General features: G+C 36.3%; 1 protein-coding gene across 4 annotated transcripts in view; it reads left to right on the top strand.

Moving 5' to 3' along the window:
- The window catches only part of EPS8 (epidermal growth factor receptor pathway substrate 8), a 179,412-nt gene that overhangs the window by 80,663 nt on the left and 73,139 nt on the right, over positions 1 to 25,610 (top strand). The window contains exon 2 of one of the 4 annotated variants that reach the window (XM_032855074.1): positions 8,302 to 8,433. The exons of the other annotated variants lie outside the window; for them this stretch is intronic. The gene's annotated coding sequence lies outside the window, so the exon portion shown is untranslated. The remainder of the gene's footprint in view (positions 1 to 8,301; positions 8,434 to 25,610) is intronic. 4 annotated transcript variants of the gene reach the window in all.

The following is a 25,610-nucleotide window of genomic DNA, read 5'->3' as shown; positions in this document are numbered from 1 at the left end:
ATTTGTTACATTTAATTTTATTCAGGAGGAGTCTTTTCCTTGTTCTGTTACTGGTGATTAAATGAGAGGTTAAGATTTATACTATTTAAAAATAAGAGTTAATATTGTATCGTAATAAATTAGATGGAGAACAAAAGTAAATAACTGGTTACATTCTGATTTGGTGCTGGGGAATGTAATACATTCTTGAGTTCACATGCCATGGTTATGCATGCATTGATCCTTTTTGAAGTACATTCTTGGATATGTTGATTTTCCTCTAATGTGTCTGTTTTTGTATTAGGACTACACCATAAGGAACATTATTAATTTATACCAAAAACTACCCATGCAAGCATCATGTACGTAGCTGTTTGGTAGCATACATAGGTGAGGTTCCTTGGAATGTTTATGGCTTGAGTTATTCTTAATCTTGTTGCAAAACCTTGGTCAGCTTTATAGGCCAAATTCTAAATCAGGTGTCAGTGTCGTGTTTACTGTAAATTTCATATGTGCTCTGGGAATGTTATGTATTTTGTTCTTTGACCTGTTCTCACCTTAAGGAGGATATCCCTGCATCTCTTGTACCTGGGGTGTTTTAAAAGTGGTTTCTGTTTTTCTACAGATAAGCTTGGAAACACTTTCTTCTGTTTAAGTAAATTATGCATATGAGAAAATGACTTTGGAGAGGATAAGATGTTTATACTCATTTTCTATATAATTCTGAAATAAATTGTGTAGAGAAGTTTCCTTTTCAGTTTTTTCAGTGAAATCATCTTTCTTTAATTCATCAAGCTACTGCCTTGGAATTTTAAGTGGACAAAAGTTAGCTCATTATATTTTAGATTTTAAATAATAGTTTACTTGAATTGTGTAAAATTTTTGTGCAGATGATATAACAAAGTAGATTTTTTTCTTTTTCTTTCTCTCGCTCTCTTTTTTTTTTTTTTTTACAAAGTAGATTTTCATATAGTCTTTTGATCATTTTCCCTGTAGGATAATTCTAATTTAATTAAACAATTATTCTTTAAAAATTCTTAACTATTTTAAGCATGCCTGGGTGGCTCAGTCATTTAAGCATTCAACTCCAGATTTTGGCTCAGGTTCTGCCTGATCTCAGGGTCCTGAGATTGAGCCCCACTTTGGGCTTTGTGATGGGTTTAGAGCCTCCTTAAGATTTTCTCTCTTCCTCTTCTCTGTCCCTCCCCATTTCCCTTGAATCTTAATCTCACCTTCTCTTAAAAAAATTTTTTTTTTCTTAAATTTTAGGGTTTAGGCTTGTGTATTTTAATTTTTCATGAAATATTCTTTTGATTTTTCCACTATATGAAAATATATATTTTTTAGTTTTTTTAAATTTAATTTTGTGTGTCTGTGTGTGTGTTCCAAAATTCATTGTTTATGTACCACACCCAGTGCTCTATGCAATACATGCCCTTCTTAATACCTACCACCAGCCTCATCCAACCCCCCATCCCCCCTTCCCTCCAAACCCCTCAGTATATTTCTTATTTTAGTTAAAATTTGTGATATTTCTGTCTTATGTATAGACTTTATTAACTAGATTTAGAAAAAAAAGAAAAACCAAAAAAAGTATATTCAGGACTATGATTAGAATAAACTTGTGATAGTTTTAATTCTTAATATAGTTTCTAAAATTTTAAAGCAATATGTGATATACTATCTCTTTGTATTTAGCAAGGTAAAATCTGATCTGCAATGGAATGTATATTTCTTAAGCTTGTCTTAGACCTTATATGAAGTTTTATCCAAGAAAGCTTTGCTTTGGGGAGCGTTGGTAAACAGTTTCTTTAGGGCTAAAAATATGTTGTGTCAGCTATGTAGATGTAATTCATAACCAAATTATTTAACTTTCCTAATTATATGATCCTAATGATCAGATTTAAATATCTGATAATATTATTTTTACTATTAGATTGCCTTCTATTCTTTTATTCCTTCATTGTTTCTAAAAATATACTTCCCTCTGATTTTGCAGGTAATTTCTTTTTATTCCACTATTTTATATAATTTGCCAGACCAAATGACACAGTTAGGATCCATTAAGTAGAGCTGTGAATATCAATCTTGGACACAAAGCTGGGGATTGTTGTTAGGGAAAGCCCTCCTGCTGCTCTTGCTTGGCATTCCAAAGACTCTGAATGAAGTCTCTTAACTTATTCAAAGCCTGGATTTGTGAAAGCCAGTTGGGCTCCCTTTTGCCCATTCATAACTGATGCTGTACTCTTCTGGTTAAAAATTGTCAGTGGCTTTCCCATTTCCCATCAGATAAAATTCAAAGGGTGTTATATAACATTTTTTTAATATTTATTTTTTTAAAGATTTTATTTATTTGACACAGGGAGAGAGAGATCACAAGTAGGCAGAGAGGCAGGCAGAGGGAAAGGGAGAAGCAGGCTCCCCGCTGAGCAGAGCCCAATGCGGGGCTCTATCCCAGGACCCTGAGATCATGACCCAAGCTGAAAATAGAGGCTTAACCCACTGAGCCACCCAGGCGCCCCCAAAGTGTGTTATATAACTTATTATTTGTAGTTTGTAGTCGTGTATCTTAATCCCTGAGCTACTTGATCTTCATGCTTTGATATATCTCACATTTTCTGCCTTTTTCTTCACTCATGCAACAATTAGAAGGTCTTTCCTTCATAATCAAAATTCACATCATCCTTTAGGTCTGCTAATCACCCCCATTAAATTTCTCCCGGTTCCTTCTAACAATATTGAAAGTAATCTGTTTTTTTTTTCCTACATTTTCTTAAGGTGCTTTGTATTATATCTTTTGTTAGTTATTTTTACATATGTTGTTTTATTTATATATATATTTATTTTATATAATATATATTTATATATTTATATTTATATATTATACATATATATATATTTAAGGATTTTTATTTATTTATTTGTCAGAGAGAGAGACTGAGAGCACAATCAGGCAGGGCAGAGAGAGAAGCAGGCTCCCAACTGAGCCAAGAGCCCAATGCAGGACTCGATCCCAGGACCCTGGGATCATGACCTGAGCCGAAGGCAGTGGCTTAACCGACTGAGCCACCCAGGTGTCCCTGTTATAATATATTTTTTAAAGATTTTGTTTATTTGGGAAAGAATGAGAGAGAGACAGTATGAGGGGGAGGGAGAGAGAATTTCAAGCAGACTCCCCACTGAGCTCAGAGCCTGATGTGGGGCTTGCTCTCCCAACAGTGAGATCATGACCTGAGCAGAAACCAAATGTTGGACATTTAACCAGCTGCGTCACCTAGATGCCCCAACACATGTTATAATATTTTACAACTCCTGTATAACACTGCCTGATTTTAAATGTTCCACTGAGTTAAGGCTCTTACTCTGTTACTAAGATGGGTGTAGCTGGTTTCGTCACATTTCTCCTATTTCTCCATGTATCCAGTAATGCTCATAAATATTTGGTGACTGAATAAGTAGAATGACATGACAGTGAGTTATTGACCACCAGACATTTTATTGCTCTGTTGGTATGGACATGTGGGGAACAGGGAGAGCAGTTAGGGAACTAAACAATTATGGCATGGCTGTCTGAATCTGAGCTGTCCCCAAGAGCGAAAGCTGATAAACCTCAAAGATGCAGTTAAGAAAAAATTTAGATTATGTTTAATGGCTCACTACTGATAAAGAAAAGAACAATCTTTTGTAGATAAAGACTTTGGGTTGATAGGAAATTGAAGAGTAACATTGGCCTTGTAGATCATGACTACAGTTCTGAGTCAGAGAACATCTGTCACGAGTTCGTAGTTTGGGAACGCATACAGTCAGTTTAACTCTAATGCTTGTTTTGAAAATGGGAGTTTCTTCCTATGTTATGGGTACTGGAGAACAATTTGAGGATAATGTAAATTTCATGTTTGTTATATTTGATTTTATTTGAGAAACAGGAGGTGACAGAGAGTGCCCCCTGGTTGGACTGAACCTCATAGGAATACATAAGATGCGTGTGCACAGACCTCAGACATCCTCCAGCCACCTAACTTCATTTCACATTGTGAGCCACAAAGACCTCTATCTTGTTTTATAATTTTCCCTCCACTTTCAGATAACCCTTTATCCACCCTTTCACAATAATTCACAAGCTTTAACCCTTTGGACAGCCAATTCCACGGGCAAACTTCAGATCTTTCTCAAGGTCAGATGCCATGTTTATTGTAGTTTTTATTGATTTTCTAACTACTTAACACATGTAAAACTGTGTTGTGATATTTATTAGGTTCTTTTCTTTTTTATGAAGTGTCACTGACAAGAGTTTTTGAGTGTTGTGCTTGTAACCCCATTTTGTCCATAAGCCCTGTGATTTTTAATGATGTGATTTTTGAATAGCATCATCATCTTTAGGAATATGTATGTTCATTAAAAGAGAACTGGCTTTACTAATTGCTAACATACAGAGTGTGAACTGATGGCGCTCTCTCTCTCTCTCTCTCTCCCCCTTTCCTTCATTTCCACTCTTCCTCTTCCCTCTTTTTTGATTGTGGAAGACATTAAACTGTCCCTGTAAGGAGAAACACAGCACAACAGAGCAAAATGCCAAAGGACTTAAAAAAAAAAAAAAAAAAAAAGGACATAAATTTACTGGTGGAAAAAATGGATAGCTTCAAAAGCATGTAGAGACTAAGAAGTAATTATAAAAAGCCTGTGGGCTCTGGAGTGAAAATATATCTTTACTTTAAATAATAATAATAATTATGTTTAACATTTTTTGAGCCTTTACTGTGTGCTGGGCACTATAAGTTCTTGCCATGGATTATGCCATGTAATCCTCATAAAACCCTATAAAGTATGTTATTACTGTATTTTACAGATGAGGAAAATGAAACTTAGAAGGGTTAATTATCTTGCCCAAGGTAGATAACTCATAAATATAAATGGCAGAGCCAGTTCTACAGGCAAGTCTGACTTCTGAGACTTACGTTTTAGTGGTCTTTCAGAGTGCTTTATAGATGATAAATTAATAACCTCTACAAGTGTTATTTCCTCGACACTTAACTGTGTCTGATTGGCATCCCACGCTATTTCAACCCCTGTAATAAATGAAGAAACAAATGTGCCCAGGCTAAAAAATGCACAGATTGTCAGAGGCAGAATAATAACAGAAATTAATTCTAATACCTAATTCAGGTTTTTTTTTTTTTTTTCTGGAGCTTATACATAAAAAGAAAATTTTGATAACAGTAAGGTGAACTGAACTGAGTAGGAGAAATGATTGTGTTGGAAACTGGAATAAAAGGGGATGAATTTATAACATTATGTCAGAATTGAAAGGAGGGAGCCTCTAACTGTGGTACAGAAATCTCTAATTCTGTGGTACAGAGACCTCTAACTCTGTGGTACAGAGACCTCTAACTCTGTGGTACAGAGACCTCTAGCTCTATGGTACACAGACCTCTGACTCTGGTACAAGAAGCCCAATCAGATTCTCATAAAGGAGCTAAAACTAGCACCAATTTCAATACAGGGTTATAGTATGAGAAACCTGAGGTCTTGAGCATAAACTGGTTATACTGTAAATCCTGATTAGTAGTATGCTCAGAAAACAAAACAAAACAAAACAAAAAAAAACAGAGGGGAGAGAGAGGTGACACTAGAGGAAGAATTCCAAAGGCTTTATTCTGGAGGAGGTGGGAGGAGAGGCTTTATTTGTACTTCTTTTATTGCATGTCCTGAATCACTTTTTGTTTAGGGGGCCAGTCACCTCCTAGGGCTTTACATAAAAACAACTAAACAAGTGTTTAATTGATATTTGTTAAGCAGAAACGTTGATAAATAGTAGAGAGAGTAGTTCTTCAGTTGAGTGTTGATTAAAAGCTAAATACTATACAGGTAATAAGATAAATAAGGGTGGAACCAATGAGTATTTATGTATTTAGAGCAGGGGATTAGCAAATTCTGGCCAGTGGGCTGTTTTCTTTCTACAAGCCAAGAATGATTTTTACATTTTTAGTAGGTTATTAAAAACAAAAACAAAAATGAAGAATATCAGCAGAGACCATATGGGACCCACAAACCTCAAATATTTACCACTTGACCCTTTATAGAAATTTTGTCAACACCTGACCTGAAATACTGTCCAAAAAAAAGTTAGACTTGTTCTCTGAGGAAATCAGATTTGGTGATGAAAACTGGTATTATATTTCATAAAGGGCTACATTTTTGAACTTGTGCCTTTCTTTCCTTCCAAATGTGGGAAGGAATTGATATTTACTTTATATATTTTGCTAGGGGCTTTGTATACTTTATATTTATTTCTTGTACCCTTGAAAGATATTACTACTACTTTAAAATGAAGAAATGAGGCTCATAGAGGCTTAAATAATCAAGTTTCACACTTTCTATTATTATTATTACTATTATTATTTCTATTATTTCTTAATAGTGGGATTCATATATATTTGTCTGGGTCTCCCAGATAAGAAAATGGTGAAAGTTGAGTATATATCATTCAGAATTCTGGCTTGAAAATATCTAAACAGGTATCATATGTAGACATTTGTAGTAACTTAAGTTAGTATCTAAAAATATAAACAAAACACTTAAATTTACATACAAAAATTAGAATTGGTTGGAGAATTGTAATTATAAAAATTTCTTTTAAGATTTTAAAAAATTTTTTATTTATTTCACAGACAGAGGGGACAAGTAGACAGAGAGGCAGGCAGAGAGAGGAGGAAGCAGGCTCCCCGCGAGCAGAGAGCCAGATGCAGGGCTCGATCCCAGGACCCTGGGATCATGACCTGAGCTGAAGGCAGAGGCTTTAACCCACTGAGCCACCCAGGTGCCCCTAATTATAAAATTTTCATATGAAGGAAGATCTTTGGTTAAACTGTGGAGTTACAAAGATAAAGAAAAAATTCAGGACTCTTGTTAAAAACTAAAAATAATATTCACCTAAAAGAGAGGAGACTTAAAATGTTTTGAATAGAAAGTAAAAAATAGGAAAGTTTATTCTGCTTCAGTAGAAAGTGCACCAGGCAACAATTTATTTTTGAAAAGCCCATGTTAGACAAATATTAGCCCATATGTTAATTATAAAGCCTTAAGAAGAAGAAGATTTCAAGGTTCTGTGAAATCATATAATGAGGGATGTAATAGTATAGATTGGAAGGTCAGGACAAGACTTCCCAAGAGAGGTCATTTAAGCTGAAATATAGGAGTTAGGCAAAGACAAAGAGGATAATTATTCCAGACAGATAATGATAGGCCTTGAGGATGGTAAGAGCTTGGAATATTCAAAGGAATATCAAAGAAGGTCATTGTATCCCCTGAGAACTCTGAGGACGGGAATTATATCTGCTTTGTTTACCCTTGTATATCCAGCTTCATGCATATAGTATCTGCTGGCACATAGAAAGCCCTTGGCAGGATTTTTTGAATGGACAAAGAATGAATGGACACTTCACTGGGAAATTCATGGTATAATTTTGAGTACAGGGATTGCCCAGATGAAGGCTACTACCCTCTCTCTGAAGCCTACCTAATTACATTAAACTACTCAGATTGTTGGTAATCCAGATTACCCTGGGTCACTTTCAGCTGAGGTTTTCCAAACCTTGGTAACCACTGTCAAAGTATCTGAATGGAGCTTTGACCTAGAGACAGTCCGCACAGAAAAAGCAGGAAAAAAGAACGTGGACTGTTCAAGCTGGATGTGATCGTGAGAAGGAAAGTGAATTTGCGTTATTACAATGTCAGGAAGGAATCTGAGGTGGAATGAACATAGCCACTTTTCTAAAATACAGGATAGTACAGGAAGGGTGTCCTGTACTAGAACATACAATCCCTGGTTCATGAGTGATCACTGGTGCCCAAATAGCACATGAGCATCAGGCTTTTAGGTTTAAATTAAGAAGTTAAGTACTCAAATACTTATTATTTGTGGAGAATATTTCTTCAAACTCATATTTGGACTTTTATATAATTTCACTTACTGGTTTGAGCCCATTGAGGAATTGATAAAGTAGAAAGAATGAGGAGAGGATTGCATATTTGCCAAGTCTGTGAAATAAAGTTATAGCAGCCATGGAAGGACTATTTTTACAAAGTATTGACTATACAATGGAAGTGAAATAGAGGCCTGCAACAGTCAAGGAAAGAGAGAGGATAACTTTAGGTGGGAAGGTAAATGAGAATTGGACAACAAAGAAAGAAAACATTTTAGGGTTATTCATGAATGATGGTCTTTGAGTTAAAAAAAAAGTATCCTCTAAGTGGTAAAAACAACATACATAGAATTGATTATACAAGAATTTAATGGTGACACTTATATATGCTTTACTTAAGCTTACACTACAGAGGACTTCCATCTAATGGTATCACATTGTTGGAGGTTTCCTGTGAAGTTTGAGGAATTCCTTACTGGATGTCATAAATCTGTTTCCTTAACAAAAAGAGTAATATTGGCCAGCAGATGAGGTAGGTATTTACCAAGAGCTCTAAGTTTTGTTTCTGTCATTGAGAAAACAATGAGAAAACAATTACTGCCCCCCTGAAGTAATACATGGTTTTCAAAGGGTGTGTTTGATGGTGGAGTTGGTGGACTGGCATGTGAAAAACTCTAGGTGTTTATTTTATTTTATTTATGTATTTATTTATTTTAAGATTTTATTTATTTGAGAGAGAGAGAGAGAGAGAGAGAGTGTGTGTGTGTGTGTGAGTGTGTGTGTGTGTGTGTGTGTGTGTAATCAAGGGTAGGGGCAGAGGGAGCAGCAGACTCCCCACTGAGCAGGGACCCTGATGCAGGGCTCAGTCCTAGGACCCTGAGATCATGACCTGAACTGAAAGCAGACACTTAACCAACTGAGCCACCCAGGTGCCCCCTCTTAGGTGTTTATTTTAAACAGATGCTTTCTTGAGTATTGAAATTAGTGAGTTAGATATTTGTATGTATTTACACCCTTAGGAATACTGATGTATTTTATTTTGTTCAATGCATGTTTTCCTCAAAGTTTCTGTGCCCTTCAGATTGTTTAAAAGCTCAATAAGAAAGTGAAAAATGGGGGCGTCTGGGTGGCTCAGTGGGTTAACCCTCTGCCTTCGGCTCAGGTCATGATCTCAGGGTCCTGGGATTGAGCCCTGCATGGGGCTCTCTGCTCAGCAGGGAGCCTGCTTCCCCTCTCTCTCTGCCTGCCTCTCTGCCTACTTGTGATCTCTCTCTCTCTCTGTCAAATAAATAAATAAAATATTAAAAAAAAGAAAGTGAAAAATGTAGAGAAATTTTAAAGATTTCTTTAACCTGTTTCGTAAGTCAAATGATCCTTTTGTAAGGAACGTGTCTATTCCAAATTATTTTAAATTTTATAAGTAATTGTATGTATACATTGTCTTATTTTATCCACTCTGTATACTGTGAGATTGTGTGTAGGATAAAACATAGATACTCCATTTGACTGGTGAGAAAATGAAGGATCAGTGAGAAATGGCATTTGCAAGAGAGACTGCTAAATAATGTTAGAGATGAACCTAAAATTGAGAATTGGTAAAATCTTGATCAGGGCTCTTGGTCCCCCCACCCCACAGTTTAATTCACTGTTTTTATAGATTAGGGATTTTGTGTCTTGATCTTTACTAAAGTGGAGTATATGATCTAGTTTATTTCAAATTAAAAAATATATACACACACATTTGTACATATGGATAGGTACATAGACACAAACATAAAACTGTAGGGATGGTTTTAATTTTAATTTTTTAACATGTGTATTTGCCACAGAAATTCTTTACGCATCCAATACTCGTCCTTGACAGCCTTCGCCCTGGACCAGGTGGGTGGTCATACTTGATGGGCTTGTAGACATTCAGTAGTCCATTCATTCCTTCGTTATTTTTTTTATTATCATGGTAAAATATAGATGATATAAAATTTACCATTTTCATTGTCTTTAAGTGTACATCTTCATGAGCTGAAACTGAATCCACTCAATAGTAACTGCCCATTCTTCCCTCCCCATCAGCTTCTGGCAACCACTGTTCTACTTTCTATTCTTAGGAGTTAGACTACTCTAGGTCTTCATATAAGTGGAATCGTACAGTATTTGTCATTTTGTGATTGGCCTGTTTGACTTAACATAATGGCTTTAAGCTCCTTCCATGTTGATGCATGCATCTGAATTTCCTTCCTTTTGAGGGCCGAGTAATATTCCATTGTGTGTGTATATGCATTTTGCTTATCTATTTACCTGTCAGTGGACACTTGGATTGCTTCCAGCTTTTTCTGTTGTGAATGATGCTGCTGTGAACATGGAGTCTAAGTATCTGTTTAGGTCCCTGCTTTCAGTTCTTTTGGGTATATATCCAGGAGTGGAACTATGGGAATATATATGGTAATTCTGTGTTTAAGTTTTTGAGGAACTCTGCCATAGTTCTCCACAGCAACTGCATCATTAAAGGAATGTTTTTTCACTGACAAACAGAAAACTACCTTCAATTCTCTTACTTTCTGGATTTTTAAAATGAACTTTTCTAAAATAGGATGAATATCACTTCAATGGATTCCTTATAGAACCTGTAACTCTAGAAAATGTGGGCTGTGTCCTTGTAAATTATTGGTTGACACATTTTAGTTAAACTATCCTCCTGTTTCTCTTTGGAGAACTCAGAAATTATGACATAGGTGAGTCTTAGTTTTTCCAAAAAATATGTAGAGCAAAATACAATTGGGATACTTCCCATAAGAATGGAAGAAACCAATACAATTTTCTTAAAATTAATTAACTTTGATTCCTTATTCAGTCTGTCTCCAGCATGCCCCCATAATTATTTTATTAAAAATTGGCAATATGACTATTAATCCCATGGTTGGTTTACTGTTTGCATAAAAATTAAACCCAAATTTCTGTACATGTTCTATAAGACCACTCATATTCCGGCATCAAGTTTTTCTCAACCACATTTATCTTTTTGTATACGCTAGATTGCGGCCACACTGAGTATCTCACTATGCCCTGAAACTCATGTCCTTCCGTGTACTACTCTTTGCATATGCCTAGAATGTTCTCTCACTGCCCCCTTACACCTACTGATTGACACACTGTGTCTTTCACCTGGTTCTACTGTTACCTCTTATATGAAACCTACCAACAATCTACCCTAGGTAGATGCTTCCATAGCACATTGTTCATACCCTGACCATAGCATTTACTAAGTTGCGTTGTAATTACATCTTTGCCAAACTGAATGCTCCTAGGAGAGAGCCGTGTTGTTTATATGTCCTTGCTGTGAAGCCCACCACCTGGTAGGTGTAGGCAAAAAAAAAAAAACTAGATGACTTTCTTAGTCATCCTTTCTTAGTCATGTTCTCTCGGTAACTTAATACTGCTCTATTTCTGTATGGATTTCTTACATTAATGGGCACACTGACTTCATAGCTATTCTCACATTACTTTAAATTCCTCCTATCCTAGTAGAAAGTATCTGGTAATTCATACTTATGTCTCAATAATACAATATATTTTTACTTCTAGAAGTGCTTGAAGTTTAAAAGTGGTTCTTAGGGGTGAAAACACTTAATTCAAACTAATAAATTAATTTCCAGTGGTAGAATTTCAATTACTGTGTCACTTGGGTAAATGATACACTTTAATAAAGCAGGATGACTCTATCTTGGCCCTAAAATCACTCTGGGGAGGCCAGTTTCCAACAGCACCTCTCCATCTTCAGCACCTCCAGAGTGGTGTTGACCCTGGGAATATTGTATTTCCATAGGCTGCTGCTGTAAGGACTTCACACTCTGGGATAAATTGGCCCTTCTTATACTGCTTCTTAATAATCTGAAGGGCAGAATGGAGGGGCTTTTTTCAAATTGCTTATTCTGCCTCATTAACTAACTAGGAACTTTTTTTCAAATGTTTAGAACTAGAAATATGCAGCCATTTGGTATTTAAACTATGTTCTGTGAACCAGGTATAGATATGAGTGAATACTTACTAGCTGAATTGGCATCTTAAAAGATGGTCTTTCTACTGAAAGCAAAATACTGCGAGAATCAGATATTTGAACTCTTTCCAGTCTAGATTACTCAAGAGGAAACAAACAGCAAGATTCAGTTTAATTGCTTGTTATTTTGAAATAGGAAATGTTATGTGTATTTTTCTTCCCCAAGGGCTGTGTCCAGGACAGTATCATTTTGGTGTTTTTGTAATTCTGTGAGATGTTTCTAGTGTTTTAGAAATAAAAAACGAGTGAGAAGGACATAAATGTATCTGGAAAGTGCAGTGTTTCAAAGCTTATCTAGGTAATTATTCTTCTAGGTAAAAGACTATATCATCGATGTAATAGTTACATTAGAAGTTAAAAACCAATGTGAGAGGACGTAGGAAATTTTGGCACAAATTATATAAATGAGCTGTTTATACAGGTATGTATATGTTTGCTTATATGTGTGTGTTGTGTGTGTGTGCTAGAATGCTTACTAGGCATTCTAATGGAAGGCATGTGGTCACACAGCAGAGAAAGAATTTGGGCTCTTGAGTTGGTCTAAAGCCTATTTGAGGCTTTCCTATGTACTAGGTGTCATGGGGCAAAGTACTTCATTGTTTTGTGTCTCAGTTTCCTCATCTGTAAAATTGAGATAATAATTGTACCTACCTCTTAGAGGGGTTGTAATTATCAGTTGAATTAATGTATGCTAAGAACCTATAACAGTGTTTGGCACATATTTAGTGTGCCATATTTAGTAAGCCTTTAATAAGTATCATTTATTCTTTTTGTAAATTATTATTAAATATTGGCTACAGAGTTGATTCGGAGAGGGAAAAGAATTACCTTGAAAAAAAAAATGATTGTTTTGAAGCCAAAGACATTAGTTAATTTTGTGGATTAAAATCATAAGGTTGTTTCTTTATCATTAAGAGATTATGGTATAAAGAGGGATATGTGTACGTAGTCAGTGATTTATTCATTGTAATATACCTGGGATTATTCCTTTTTCACTGTGTTTAAAAGCTTCCCTTTTATGACCAGATAATATATGTTTATGGAATGGTCTACTTTGAAACTTGTTTGGCTTTGGAAAATACATGTCTTTTTGTCCATTTTGTGTTAGACTTCAATTTTGTCTAATCAGTGTTTGAATGAAATGGCACTTGTATAGACTTCCTTCCAAGAAAAACATTGGGTGTTTCAGGAAGTGGTCTTGATGAGTCAGAGGATAATACTTTTTCCTCTGAGTCAGTTCTGAGCCTCCTTGATATAAATAGGCTTACTTTTACCCAAAGTTCTGCTTTTTAGATCATGTGTTAAAATCATTGATATATGACCACACCGACAATAGTACTTTTATTGGTATTTCTACTCTTACCTAATTGTGATTATTGAAGTTCTGTTAAATAATGTTTTTAAAAAAAAGTTTAGTTTTTTCTGTACTTCTAAACTAGTTTTTATTTTGCATCAGTTTTACCTCAAGCTCATTTGTATCAGGTAGTCATGTGTAAATGTGTAAATGCCTTTGATCACTACAATTCCAGGTCTCTTCTTTTAGCATATGTTTGACTTTAGTAGAGCATTCACTTTGCAGAAGATTGTACTAATTCGCCACACCCCAGAATTGTGTCAGAGATACAAAGGAACAAATAGAGTTCTTCTTCGTAACTACATTAAAAAATACTAAACATGATAAATAGTTGTCAAAGGACTAGATACTGTTAATGTCTGGTCTGGGAAGACTAAAATGTAGGTACTAAGAGTGGAATTGAGCAGTTGCTAGAAGGGAGGTATGAAGTGGCAGGAAGAGCATTTAAGGTAAGAGCAGAGGCTTGAAGGTGAATCAGTGCAAGATATGCTCAGAAGAGAGTGAGACGAAGTGAAGGTTTATAGGTGGGAGTGCTAGAGAGAATATGGAGGACTGGAGAAATTATTGAGGACAGAATGTGTTAGGCCTGGAATGGTAAGCAAAGGAAATTTCTGTGTGTGTGTGTGTGTGTGTGTGTGTGTGTGTGTGTGTGAGAGAGAGAGAGAGAGAAAGAGAGAGAGAGAGAGAGAGAGAGAATGTATTTGGTAACATGTTTTTGCTCTGAGGATCTTGTATTTCTCTTGAGTTGTATCTGATTGATTGGAATTAGTTTTTACTTCAGTGAATCTCATTTTTAAAAATCCGTATTTAAAGAAAACCTCTCCATTTCTATTTCCCTCCAATATACATTTCTTCAGGAAAATAAAGAACTAAGAGATGTAGCTTTAGGTAGTAAATCTTAAGTGACCCACGTGTGCTTTTTCGTCTCTTCTGTCTTCATGATATGCTCTTTTCACTGTCCCACGGTACCACAGCACAAACATTGGAGTAAGTTTTGATTGTTTCCAGTAGCTCTGAAATAGCGCCCTAAAACCATTTTTTTTTTTCTTGGCAGAAATACTATTATTATTTTTTAGGAATTGGAAAGTGGTCTTTGGATGCTGGGGAATTGCCTTATGTGCAAGCTTGCTCATGCCCTCCGGGGTGTGCAGGGAAGCAGAAGGGCTTTGTTTTCTGAGTCAAGCATTGCCATTTGAGGCTTTGTAAGCTTGGCAAGGGCAGCCAAATCCATGCTGTGGATCACCTGTCCTTTGCCCACTTACATCAGTAGATTATTAGTTGGTCATTTTTCTTCTTTCTTAAGCGTCTGGGCCTAGATCAGGTGGATTCTTTGATTTTCTGTCTTGGCACCTACTGCTGCTTCTGGAGTAGGGCCACTTTGCTTCATCCTATATCTTTCATGGCAGGGAAGCAGCCACATGGCTCTTGGCAAAACTTGCCTTCCCCGAGGTGACAACAGTGGCAGTTAAGATTAAGTACTACTCTTGTAAACATATCATATCTCATAAAATTCAAACACTTGTTTCCTAGAAACATTTCCTTTTTTAGCATCCCAGAATAGAGCAGCTTTGGTTCTTGGGAGAACAGGGACATTCATCTTACATCTTATTCTTCCTAGCTAACTGAAGTTGGAGGAGTGTGCTACTCTGTGCGGCTATGTGCTGTTCCCAGGGCTTCTTACCAGCTAAACTGTAAAAAAATAGATCTTTTTATCTACAGGTATATAGATACATCTACATCTATATATATCACAAGCTTTCTTTATAGGCAGTGTAGGCAGGCTTTAGAGGTTGTGAGGGTAACGTATATCAAGTCCTCAAAGTTACCTATGTTAACTCCCCCTGACCTCTCCCCAATACCATGAGAAGATACGATACTTTCTTCCATTTCTGTTTTGTCAGGTGATCCTTAGAGTGAATTTAGTTGACAAGAAGTACACTGAGCTGGTGTGCTAGCCTCTGTGACTGATGTCACCGAACTAATGTACTAGAATAGAGCTGCAGAGAACTCCTGGAAATACCCTAATTTCCAGCTTAATCAGTACTAATGAACATCCCATGAGTTTAACATGTCCAAGGGCTCAGAGTTAGGAATAGTATTGACAAAGCAAGGAATAGTATTAACTTTGGTGTTCACTGTTTTCTAATCTTACAACAAACCTAAATCAAGTTGGCATCCAGGATGTCCCAATGGCAAGTCTAGGAACAGAATCTCCTCACACTCGCAGAAAGTGGTTAGATTCCGGTAGGACTGATACCATCAGACAAGGGGCAGAATTGCCAAGGTGAGAGGATATGGTTAGATGAGGATTTTTTTTTTACCTTTCCATTTGGGAAAAATAAGGAAGGTGGCTGGTGGTAAGTGAAGTCAAGATGGAAAGGCAAGAGGAGGGAGATGTGTATTTTACAGTGTGGACGGGGTAACTTAGAGGGATTTGGGCATAGTAATGGACCATGCTTGCTGTTTTCCTTGAGTGGCTTCTGTTAGAGGCTGTTGATGCTAAATATTGTCTGCTTTTAACTCTGACTAACTAAAATAGTTCCTGTCAGTTTTTCTTGCTTTTAGAACATAGTTTCATTATGTTTTTTCTTAATAAGATTTGAGATAAACATCTTAATTTGGCCAAGTAAAAAAATAATTGTTGGTGTAATGTTTTTCATTCATTGAATACATTTTTACTGAGAACTTACTATGTATTAGGAACTCTGCTTCACACTTTGTGTTTAGTAAAATTATTTAGCCCCTGCCCTCAAGAAACTTAGAGTCCTATATACAAACAACAAAAGTAGGAGGTTACTGTAGGATGCTAAGTGCATCTTCATGTTAGTCTCAAATATAATGGGAACACATGAAAGAGGCATCTCTCCATCCTACTTTACAGAAATCAGGGAGGACCTCTCTAGATCTGAAGTTTGACTAGGAGCTAGCCAGATGAAGGTGGCAGGGAGATTTTTGGGTGAGAGAATATTCCAGATAGAAGATGTTACTTGATGGCAAGAATCTTCAAAATGATGTATATAGTCTGCCTGCAAATATAGGGAGGGTTCAGGGTGGAGGAGTGGTCTGGGATGGAACAGGGGAGATGGCAGGAAGGCAGAAATGGTGGAAAGGAAGCTTTATTTATTTATTTATTTATTTATTTTTAAAGACTTTATTTATTTATTTGACAGACAGAGATCACAAGTAGGCAGAGAGGCAGGCAGCGAGAGAGAGAGGAGGAAACAGTCTCCCTGCTGAGCAGAGATCCTGATGTGGGGCTCGATCCCAGGACCCTGGGATCATGACCTGAGCCGAAGGCAGAGGCTTAACCCACTGAGCCACTCAGGTGCCCCGAAAGGAAGCTTTAAATGTAAAAATCCAGTTAAAAAAAATCCAGATCAGAAAAGAGTACTATGCTAGCTAATTGAATTGGATGCTTTCTGGAGAGCAGTGGGGAAACATTGATTGGATTTAAGTATAAGAATAATAATTTAAGGGGCGCCTGGGTGGCTCAGTGGATTAAGCTGCTGCCTTCAGCTCAGGTCGTGATCTCAGGGTCCTGGGATTGAGTCCTGCATGAGGCTCTCTGCTCAGCAGGGAGCCTGCTTCCCTCTCTCTCTCTCTCTCTGCCTGCCTCTCTGTCTACTTGTGATCTCTCTCTGTCAAATAAATAAATAAAATCTTAAAAAAATAATAATAAATTTAAGTTTTAGGAGGCAATAATATTAGATTGATTCAAATTTTATCACAGAAGCTTCTGAAATGATTCCAGTTTAGCTCATCAAATGATTACTTAAGGGGCACCTGGGTGGCTGTCTGTTAAGCATCCAGCTCTTGATTTTGGCTCAGGGTTGTGAGGTTGTGAAATCAGGCGGAGCCCAGCATTGGGCTCTGTGCTAGACGTGTAGCCTGCTTAAGATTCTCTACCTTCCTCTGACCCTCCACCCCCTGCCCCACTTAAAAAAAAAAAAAATCACTTAATATCCTGGCAGTCCTCTTATTAATAGATTTTTACTGCTTACATGACACAAATATATGGAGTTTGAAAACTGCTTTAAGAAATAATACCAAATATAAAAAAAGTTTTATCAGGAATAATCATGTATTCTCTTATAGTGTAATATATTGAAATGAGTTTGCTGAGTTTAAGCTATGCTGACACTTAATTTAGTAGCTGAAGGAAAACTTAACTCCTTTCCTCATCAAATTCAGTAAAAATATGTAAAATTATGTTAGGAAAATCAACAAATGTTTTTAAGTTGATTTGTTGAAATTTCTGAGAAAATATATTTTCCAAAGAAGTCGGAGGAAAATCACCCACTGTATATACTTCTGCTTAATAGAGATAAAATGGATTATTTCTACATTTTCATAGAGCCTTTTTTATTACCTTATTGCTTTATTTCTGTTACAATAATTCATATGTTACCATGTTTGTAAAAACATATGCTATCCTAAAGTTGAATATGAAAGTCAATTCTAGTTTTATTGATTGCTATTATACAATTGGAAATGTGTTCCCATAGAGAAATACTCTGTTATAGGCAGGGATTTTGCTGATCAAAAGTCAAGGTGATGCCGTGACCTTTTGGAATTTTGTTATCATTTGAAACTCTAGGTTGCATTCCTGATTTTGTCTTGCCTTTACTTCATAAGCGTTCAAAGCCATTCCTTTTCTTTCTTCTTTATAAGTAAAGTTACACTGTTAGTTCTTTTCTGTACAAATGCGTGTACTCTTATTATAATAAATTTATAGCAACACAAAAAAATTCTTTTAGTTCTGTATAGATGCTATGTGATCATGTGATTTTGGGCAAAAACCGACTCTTTGAACATTGTTTTCTTCTGTATGGCAAAGTGGTTAGATTCTTTTCCATATCTACTCCCTATTAGCTCTTCGACATTGGGAATTTGATTAAAGTCAGTCCCTAGCTTAGTTCATCTGTAAAGTGAGGCTAGTAATGGTCTTTACCTCATGAGGTGGTTGTGACAAAGATATTTAAAGCACTTAGAATCGTGCCTGGCGTATAGCGCTATCTAAATGGCAGCTCCTGCTCCTCTTCCTCCATTGCTGTTAGCACTTACACTGGTAGTTCAGTTCTCTTAGTGCATTGATTTTATAAAACAGTTGGTTTAAAATGGTAGATAGCAGTTATGCCAGCTGAATTACACCTAGTTTATTTAATACAGAGCTGGAATTAATTGGGGAACTATTTAGAATTGCTAAACTTATTCTTCTTATAAACAACACATTTCAACTAAATCAGGTCATGCTTCTCCCCCACTTTTACTTATCTCAGTCTATGGACTATTCTAGTAGCTTAGAGATGGGAAAGATGGGAAAGGAAGAAAATGCAAATGTGGCATTACTAGCGCTTGCGCTAATTCCCTCTTCAAATTTCCTCTTCCCTTTTACTTGAAATAGCCTACTTACCCAAACAAATCTATCTTAACTTCCCAAACAAAAATCCGTACAATATGATGCAGGAACATGAAGGTATTTGGTGAGTCTCCCTTCCTCTGCTGACCCAAGCACCACTTTTTATCTTATTAATTTAATATATAGAGTTCTTTTTGCTCTATTACATTTCCAGGTGCTCAAATCTAGGAATGTAATTTCCAGAAAAACTTTTCTTTCTTTCTTTCTTTCTTTCTTTCTTTCTTTCTTTCTTTCTTTCTAATTGACACTGGCCCAAAGGACTTGTTGCCGTGAAAAAGTTCCATTTCTTTCCAAGTGGATAGTACGTCACTTGTTTTTCTCTCACTTCCTGATCCCTCAAATTCAGATTCTTAAACTTGGAGTATCTAAAGTTTGCATTTTATAGGTTTTACTGTTTTATTTTCTGATTTCTCTTTCCTACTTTCTTTCAGTTTATTTTGTTTAAATTCAGGTTGTTAATAGGATAAAAAGAAATTCTCTTTATTCAGAATTATTTGAACATAGATTTCTTAGCTCACAGAACACGGTTTCTGTGCATCAGTCTTAAAACATTGAAGGCACTTTCAAAAAATGCATCAGCTCTTTGTTTCAGTGGTTCACTAATTATCCTGGATTTTATTTTATTTTTTTTAAAGATTTTATTTATTTATTATCAGACAGAGATCACAAGTAGGAAGAGAGGCAGGCAGAGAGAGAGGAAGGGAAGCAGGCTCGCGCTAAGCAGAGAGCCCGATGCGGGGCTCGATCCCAGGACCCTGGGATCATGACCTGAGCTGAAGGCAGATCCACTGAGCCACCCAGGCACCCCTATGCAGGATTTTAAATGAGGAAACCCTGAAATAACATTTTCAGCGTGAATCTTTTAATCTTATAGTTTTTAGATTTTCATTGCTAGATGTGACTGAGTCTGACTTTATATGCTTATAAATACACCTTTTCTATTCTTTTCCTGCTAAGCCATTAACAGAAACTGTAATATTTATTATCATTCATGTTGGCTTTCTCACTAGACTGTGAGCTCCATGAAATTGGGAACCATGTCTGCCAACTGGGCTCTCAGTATCTAGAGCTCTCCTGTCTAGTATGATAGCCATTGGTCAAATGTGGCTATTTATATTTAAATATAAACTAATTTAATTTTAATTTAAAAAAACAACAACAACAACTCCATGCCCAGTGTGGAGCCCAACATGGAGTGAGAACTCATGACCCTGAAATCAAGACCTGAGCTGAGATCGAGTTGGGTTCTTAACCAACTGAGCCACCCAGGTACCCCTAAGCTAATTTAAACTTAATAAAATTAAAATTACAGTTTTTCAATGGTACTAGCCACACTTCAAGAGTTCAACACTTGTGCTCAGCTACTGTGTTGGATAGTGATGATATCACACATGTTCAGCATCACAGGAAGTTTTATTTAACAGTGCTCATTTAGATCACTGATAGGCACATAATGGTTACATAGTAAATGTTTGTTGAATGAGTGAATGATTGAATAAATTAGTACCGGTATTGGCTGGTGACGATTACTATTGAATGGATCTTATTTGAACTTACAAAGGTCATTTTGGCTTTTAATTAATCAGTGTTGACATATCCCTGACCAATTTTAAAAATACTGGATTTATTAATAGTTAAAGGGAAGTATGCGATAGTTAAAAACATGACTTGGTAAACCTTAGCCATGGTACGTAGATGTCATGGCCAAGTTATCTTTACTTATAGCTTTTGTATGTCCCAGATTCCTAATTAACATAGGATAATGATGAGGCAGGAGGGAAGGGAGACTAAAGAGACAAGCTGACCAAAGTAAAGCCATTTTGGTTTTAGGCTGACCCTTAACCTAAAAGTGAGTATCATAAACAGAATCACAAGATTCAACTCATGGAAAATTATGAGACCCCATTCCCTCCAGGAATAAAAGCTACAAAAGGTGGACATTCTTAAAAATGCTCACTGTGGGTAATTCCATAACCCTAAGACAGTGGAATAACTAACCACCTAACGTAAGTGATAAATCCAAAGTTAGAGTAAGCCCCCTCCCTATAGGTTAGCTAATTAAAAAAAAAAAAAAAACAAACCTAACAAAATCCTTCATTAGAAGTGAAGCGGGGGTCCTCTTTCTTATGTGGGAGGAGAGACCGCTTCTTTGTGAGGTAGCTCCATTCTTCTGTACTTAATAAAACTTTGTCCTTTTTCTCTAAAATACTTCCTCTTGAATTCTTCCTCCTACAAAGCCAGGAACCCTCTTGGTGAGGGGTCTTGGCCTGTCTGGTATAAGTAAGCTCTTACAACCTCATAAGGTGGATAAGAATTAAGTAAGATAATGTATATAAAGAGCTTACACAGTAACTCACACACTAAGATGCTTAATAAATTATCTTTTTTTTTTTTTTTTACAGTAGCAAACAGAAATATGTCTAGATTTATCCCAGTTCATGGGTAATTTGAGGCTTATGAAGAACTGTGCTCCTATTTTTGAGTGCTTCTGTTGTTAGAATATAGTAGACATTTTTCAAGGTTAATATTATACATAGCCAAAGCTTGTATTTACTGCCTTTAAGTATGAAATTTAGTAGTGTCAATTATAATTTTTTTTCCCATTGGACTTAAAGTTTTATCTTAATTTTTATTTATTTATTTATTATTCTTATTTTTTTAGAGATTTTATTTATTTATCTGACAGAGAGAGATCACAGGTAGGCAGAGGCAGGCAGAGAGAGTGGGGGAAGCAGGCTCCCCACTGAGCAGAGAGCCTGACATGGGGCTCGATCCCAGGACCCTGAGATCATGATCTGAACCGAGGGCAAAGGCTTAACCCACTGAGCCACCCAGGGGCCCCTCTTCTTTAATTTTTATGACTATGTAAATATCTAACCTCCTAATAAAAGAGTTTTACACTACATTTATGGGCAACTTGATTTTAAAACTAATGCACAGATATCTCTGATTTCTCTTTTGGGGAGCTGACAAAGAATTCATTCCCACCTGTATTCACTAAATAAGGCTTCTTGGGGTGCCTGGGTGGCTCAGTTGGTTGGGCATCTGGCTGTTGCTCTTGATTTTTTCTGAGGTCATAAACTCAGGGTCATGGGCTTAAGCCCCATGTGTGGCTCTGTGGTCAGCAAGGAGTCTACTTGAGATTCTCTCCCTCTGCTCCTTCTCCCACACACCCTTTCTCTCTTTCTCATAGATAAGCAAATCTTTAAAAAAATAAGTAAATAGGACTTCTCTTTGGAAAAAAAATCTGAATAATTTAAGTCACTGATTATTTATCTAAGTTTCATTTAGTCATCTAACTCTATTGTGCATTTAAAGGTATGACTTAATTTCTAGAAAAACAAGGCATTTTTAAAATTAACAATAATCCTGATTTAGTTGGGGATATTGCCTCACTTTTAAACACTGTAATTGTTGTTTCTTTCCTGGGATTTGAAAATAGCATTTGTTGTTATATATAACAACAGGTAGTTAAACATACACTACCAAAATATCAGCTGACTTTATGTTAGGTAAATTTTCTTCATTTTTGTGTTGCTTTCCCTCTGGCTGTCCTAGTCTTTTTGTTTTTAGTATAAACTTGTGCTCATATTTCATAGTCCATCTTAACCTCTCAAGTTCATAGTGGAAGTGACTTTCTCCTAAGGAAGTGACTTTCTCCTAAGGTTTTCATTAATAAATATTTGCCAGTGTTTTGACAATGAAAATATGTTACAGGAAAAGGCAGATCAAACACAGATTTATTCCACTCCTTCCAAAACAGTGACAGTAAGGGGATTCAAAACGGGTAGAAACCCAGAGAGATAAAGTGACTCTGAAAAGCCCATGGGTGATGGTAACTGACCTACAAGTACTAAGAAGCTGGAACCTGAGCTGCTAGGGAGAGACACTTCAGAATCTTAGAAAGGCTCGACAACGAGAGTGACATGAAAACAGTGGTAAGTGTGTTTAAAGTGAACTTAGACCTCAGATGCCTCCCCATACTCGAGCAACACTGGAAGTCAATTCTCTGGAGAATGTGAGCGAGAGAACTCTTGAGTGGGGGATACCAAGGTACAGAAGGAGGGTAGGAAATTAAATGAAACACTAAGTAGTGAGATGCCCCCAGTGCACATTCTCCTATTTATCTCCAAAAATTTGGCAGTCAGTTTTATATTCTCCAGATACTCAGTTGGAAGATGCTTCTTTGAAGAATCTGATGCTTCTGTGCAAAAGACCTTTGGATACCAATGGTTGGTGGTCTCCCAGTGGAATAGCTCAAGGAGACCGTTCCACAGGGAAGCCTACCTTTCGGCAACACAGGCTTTCTAATTGTCCTTTTAGTGTTTCGTGTTCAGTGTGGATGGTAACCAATGATTGCTAGACATTTGAAGAAATTTGGAGACCAAAACAAGCCTGGAGAAAACGAAGAAATTGACAGCAATAGACATAAAGGAAGAAGGAGAATATTATCTTCAATATTTTCAGGAAGATCAAAGAATGCACTGCAATCTGGAAGTAAGAACAAGTATTATTTTTTAAGAAAAGCATAAAAATGTGCTCCTGGAAATTGAAAATTGATAGAAGATTTGAAAAATTTAAAATGATTTTTTTGGAGATGAAGTTAAGGAAGCCACTCAGAAAGTAGAACAGAAATACCAGGAAATGACAAACAAATGCGAAAAGGCAATAACATTAGAGACTCAGTCCTCAGAATAGAACAGTAGAATTCTTTAGAAAGGCAGAGTTTTAGAAAGCGTCGTGAAGAAATGCTCAAAGAAAGAACTCGAGAAAATTTCTTAGAAGTTAAGGACAGTGATTTTCAAATTTGAAAAGACCTCTTGAGTTTCTAATATATTGAATTTTTAAAAAACAGCTATAGCAGTATATTCACGAGATTTCAGAAAAATCGGGGGGAGAAAAGTGAAGATTCCCAAACTCTAGAACTGCAGAAAGAAAAAAAAATAGGTCACTGAGAAACAGAATGGCACCTAACATCTCAGCAGCAACACTGAAGACAGATCAATGGCTTCAAAATTCTGGGGCAAAAATAATTTGCAATATAAACCCGGAAACCAAGACAAACTACTGGTCCTCTGTGAAGGTTGAATTAAACATGTTGCAGTCATGTAAAGCTTTAGAAATTAGCTTTCTTACACTCTGAAGTATGTGCCCTCCCAAAAGAAAAAAGTAAAAGTAAGGAAGAGGGAGTTATGGGATCCAGGAAACAAAGATCTGAGACAGCAGGAAATGAAAGTAATGTATAGGATAGTGTTGATTTGGATACCTCAGTGAACACTGTGCATGAGGCAATGCATAGAGATCAGGAAGAGAGGCCTGCAGAAAGACAGAAATGAAAGTGGAATAGATTATGTTTAAATGCATTGAAAGGAAACTTCACTCCTGGTGCAGAGAGAAGGGATGACATTAATGGAAGGGAAGGAAAACTAAGGTTTGAAGGCAAGATGATTATTCTAAAGATAAGAGATTATACAAAGAAAGAAATGTAATCTTAATATTTATTGTGAATAGCAATTACACAGACAATGGTTAGTAAACATGGATTTTTGGTCTAACAAAATTTGATGTAAATTAATTTTGCCTCCTGTGAAAGGCAGTGCTGTTTTAGCTCCCTCATTACTTTCTACCTCTTAAATTATTCTTCAGTGACTCTGAACTGCTGGTGGTTTCCTAAATGTACCATGCTGACCCTTGTCTTTGCTCTTCTCAGCTTACTCAGCCCATGCATCACAGCCTGAAGGAAGGCTTTTATTAACTGAATGCCCTCCATGCCCCGCCGCCCCAAGCATAAGGTGCCCACTTTGCATTTCTCTCTTTCTCCTTGCCACATAGAACTAAATGATCCTGATGATGGCTGCCTCCCCTCCTCTTCTATACATTTCTAAAGATCTTTTTGTTGCCTTCTTTGATTCAACCCTTCTTTGGGGGAGATTTTCTTTTCTAGACCCACTCCTAATCTAACTTCCCTTAAACTTGATACTATGCTGTCCTAACACTGCCTGTAATGTGCTCTTTTCCTAAATACAGCTTTTCTTTCTTTCTTTTTTAACCTAAAATTTCCAAATAAGATGGGAAAGTTTTCAAGGAAGATTTTGTTAGGATTTGTTTTCTTAGGAGCAGTACTGACTGATGATCAGTTATTTTTATATTCAGCCAAATGTAGATAATTACTGGAATTGATCTTTGTTTTGACTGTTCTTTGTCAAATCACTTTCTAACAGCATATTGGGACTGCCTCTGTTTTTGAAGATAAGTGAAGAGTAGTATTTTGAAAGGAGTCCATTTTTATCTTTGTCAACAAAATGTTAAGCAGTGTGGAATAATAGGAAAAAGGGTTAGTTAAGAATGATAGAAGAATTTTACCTTATTAGCCCAAGTCATCAACTTTCTGTTGACTTACAAAGTTATGGATGTTAAACGTGATACACCTGCCCCCATATAACCATTATGCTCACATTGGTATCTCTAAAACCATATCTTGAGAAAAATAGAACAAATTGAAATAATGAGTAATTATTGATATGATACCTCTGTGTCCTCTTACCAGAATAACCAATGTTTGAGTAGTATGTCAGACAAAAAGAAATGAGCTTGAGATGAAAAGTAGCATCTTTTAATAAAAATATCTGGGAAATAATTTGAGGGTGATATATATTATAATACAGTAGAAAGCTTTATTTAACCTTCATTTAAACAGAATTGCATTGCTTAATGTCCTGTATAGTTTAGAAATTAAACATTTCTTACTTATAACCATGAGGGGATGTATTTGTGATTTAGAAACGCAGGATGACTTGAGTATAATCATTTCTTTAAGGTGACATTCGCCACTCTGTAGGTTGTAACCATTTACTGTAACAATATTTCGTACAGTTTGTAAAACCG

This window comes from Lontra canadensis, unplaced genomic scaffold (assembly GCF_010015895.1).
Source record: "Lontra canadensis isolate GAN:19392208 unplaced genomic scaffold, GSC_riverotter_1.0 scaffold9, whole genome shotgun sequence".
Classification (NCBI taxonomy): Eukaryota; Metazoa; Chordata; class Mammalia; order Carnivora; family Mustelidae; genus Lontra; species Lontra canadensis.
The sequence above is the reverse complement of the archived record's forward strand: the minus strand, read 5'-3'. Positions and strand labels throughout refer to the sequence as shown.